The 3621-nt window shown below is 44.9% G+C and overlaps 1 pseudogene; it reads left to right on the top strand.

Moving 5' to 3' along the window:
* Positions 1–966: 966 nt before the first annotated feature.
* Positions 967–3621, top strand: part of LOC119321292 — a 44430-nt pseudogene continuing 41775 nt past the window's right edge.

Below are 3621 nucleotides of genomic sequence, written 5' to 3'. Positions count from 1 at the left end.
ACCTATATAGGGGGTATTAGTCCCTTTTATTTTACTTTCCTCATATTTAAAGGATTTCAGAAAGATCCATTCCGTAGTTATGCCTTGAATACAGAAAACTTCGCTTAACTTTTGATACAGGCTGTAATTTAAATTTAGAGATGGTGCAAATTAATTTTTTAAGCACAGGTGTTAGGATAATATAAAGTGCATGATGAAATAAACTTTAGCAAGCCTACATTCTATTAATTATGAAAATTAAACTAAATGGTACAACAAAGTATTTTAGTTGAGATTATACTATAATAGAATAAACTAAATAGGTATAAAAATTTGGTATAAATACTTACTCTATCTTAACTCATGTTGAACAAAACAACCTATAGCCCACACTATCGTAAGCGACCGCGTGATCATGGAGCGAAATCTCTACTACTTCAAAAATATGTAAGGTTCCTTTCCCTACCAGGACCCTGTTCTACCTGCGTTTTGTCGTCCACCTCGCTTCTCTATTCGGCGGCGGGGCTCCTAGGGCGCAGAAGGAGGAGGAGGAGGAGGAGGTGGGAGGGAGTGGTGGCGGATGAGGGAGGGAGGAATTAGGGGCGTGGGGCTGTGGATTGGGGCTAGGGTTTGATACCTTTTTCCTCTCGCTCGCTAGCTAGCTATGGCGCTCGCACGACCGCTCGCTCGCTCGTTGTGGCGCCGTGTTCGCACACTATTCATCGCCTACGTGGATAGCTTGGTTCTGCCTAGGAACCAACTCATCCTTTATATGTTCGATGTCGGACTCCCTCTGCCTCTCTCTCTCTCTTCTTCACGCGGCGGAGTTTTTCAGGCCACGACGTCTCCAGCCGCAAACGTTTGCCGCCGGCCAACTCGTCTTCGCCGATTGATTCATCCACCCTCCAACGTCCATCGTCACCCTGCCCGTCCCACGCCCGAAACCGTAACCAACCTTCATTCCCCTACAATGCGTCCGATCCCAACATGTTCGCCTCCCGATTTGCTACCGGGCTACCATCACCCACTGCGTTGACTGATTCATCCACCGATGCAGAAAATATTTCAGGTTTGGTCTCACGGGTTGGATGCGTCACCCTGAAGTGGAGCAAGAAGAAATCGCTGTTTCTGAATGTTTCTGTCTGTTTCTTCGAATTGGTGGATACCATGGATTTCATTATTGAGACATCTTGATTGTGTTGGGCTTTTAAGTGAAGTTGTTCATGTTGGTTAGATCAGCTTTAACTGCATAATCATAATATCAATTGTTTACCACTTGCAGCGCATCGCTCTCAGGTGGCTTCTTGGGCTGGCTGACAGGCATCCTGTAAGAATGAGATACAGCTCTGTATCTATCTCTTGTGTATGGAGATGAAGATAGGCCAGCGCTCATAACATACCAAAATGTAGCTATAAACTGGAAGTGGTGTCCTTTTCTTTCTGGTCGGTGTTAGAAATTTTGCTATAGCAAGGTAGCTCATGTGTGTTCATGTTGTATTCCTGTTCAGTAGACATGTCCCGCTTCCAAGGGATGTTCTTCTGCCCAAGAGGCTGCGGCCCTGCTGCTTCACAATTTTTGTATTTACCATATTACTCCTCAAGGCCATGAGGCCAGTCATCATCTGTTCCTCCATATTTGATATGATCATCTGCTATTTTGCTTCAGATGTACTTGAGCTATCTGTTGATAAGCTCGCAGATCAGGTAATTAATGTTCTTGATTTCTTCGGGTACTATATCTGATAATTGATTTAATTTTTTTGGTAATTGGTACCTGAAGGAGTCCTCTAATGTTATTGTTACATTGCGCTCGAAGTTTAGGTTCTGTGATGTGCATGGGTGTCACTGCTGGTGCCTGCGTGCCTACCCTCTTTGCGTTAAGAGTTTGCTTGTTTAGGACTTTAAAGCTTGCTATTTGATTTTGCTTAACAATTTGTTTATATATTGCCCTAGACAAAGTAGGGGGGGAATGTTTCTTGGCCTAATGTTGGCTTCACCTCCATGCAAAGCCCCATCTTGTAGTGAGTGGCTGTATAATAATGTAATAATTGATACTTCAGTTTCAGTCATGCATTTATCAGTGGACTATTTCTTTGTGTACACTGGTTGTACATTGTGTTATGTATTAACTTCATATTCTGATCTTTCAGATATTTTAATATGGCTCTTCTGGCCTCCTGGTCCAAAAGGTTCTTGCTGGGGGAGATAACAGATGGATCACTTTGGTTAACCATAAGTATAAAACTGACAAACCTAATTTACTCAGGTCTAAACCTGATGTGGGCTCCCCATTCTGGAAAGGTGTCACTTGTGCTCTTGTTGGAGCTAGGCCTTTCTACAGGTGGTCTCTGGGCAATGGTAAAAGTATTAGCCTATGGCATGACACCACTTTAAAAACCCAATTCTAGGATATCTTTGACATTTGTCAACAACAAAGTTGCTATGTGGCTCAAGTCTGGGATGGGTGTACTCTCAAGTTATCATTTAGGAGATTTGTAGATAAGGAGTTTCTAACTAAATGGCAACAGTTGCTAGCTATCCTAGCTCCTTACACCCCTAACTGTGATATTGATCAACCTGTGTGGGTCCTTGAGCCGATTGGTGTTTACTCTGTAAATTCCTTATGATTAACTAGGGTGGAGTCTATACTCCTGTTTGGAAGAATTTTTGGAACATTGTGGTCCCTCGTCGATATCTAGTCTTCCTTTGGTTAGCATTGCATAATAAGATTCTAACTAGGGACAACCTAGGTAAGCGACGGCCGTATTCCGATGAACAAGAATCTGTTCAACACATGCTCTTTGATTGTTTAATTGCTAAAGATCTATGAGGTGATGTAGCTGAATGTTTTAATTTTTATGTACCCAGTAATATGTGTGATCTTGCTGCCTTATGGTGTGTAGATAATAAAAAGTCTGTTGTTGGCATTGCTTGTGTTTAACCACTTGCTGCCTATGGACAATGTGTAATGCTCTCTTGTAACGCCCCGGATTCGATGCGCCAGGTGTCTGCCAGTTATTCGCCGTAGTTGCCTTGCCATTTGCTTGCGTGTTGCATTTTTCCATGTCATCATATGCATTTCATATCATGTCGTCATGTGCATCGCATTTGCATACATGTTCGTCTCATGCATCCGAGCTTTTTCCCCGTTGTCCATTTTGCAATCCGGCACTCCTATGTCCCCCGGCGTCCCCCTTTTTGTCTCTTGTTGTGAGTGGGTGTTAATCTTTCTCGGAATGGCACGGGGTTTGCCAAGCGGCCTTGGTATAGCACCGGTAGACCGCCTGTCAAGTTTCGTGCCATTTGGAGGTCGTTTGATACTCCAACGGTTAACCGGGTATCCGCAAAAGCCTCCTTCTTTTTGCAGCCCAACACCCCTCCAAAGTGGCCCAAAACCCAGCAAACCCCCCCTCCATGCTCTCGATCGTTCGATCACGATCGCGTGGCCAAAAACCGCTCCTCATTTGAACACTCCTAGCTCCCTCTACCTATAAATATGTGCTCCTCCCGGATTATTTCGCGTAGTCCAAACCCTAGCCAAACTCCTCCCGCCGCCGGACACGCCCGCCGCCACTGGACGAAATTGCCGCCGCCCCCGCAGCCACTGGCGTCGCGCCACATGGCGCCCCCGCGCCCACATCG

The sequence above is a fragment of the Triticum dicoccoides genome, chromosome 6B, assembly GCF_002162155.2.
Source record: "Triticum dicoccoides isolate Atlit2015 ecotype Zavitan chromosome 6B, WEW_v2.0, whole genome shotgun sequence".
NCBI lineage: Eukaryota > Viridiplantae > Streptophyta > Magnoliopsida > Poales > Poaceae > Triticum > Triticum dicoccoides.
Note: the sequence above shows the minus strand (reverse complement) of the source record. Positions and strands in the feature narration are given on the sequence as shown.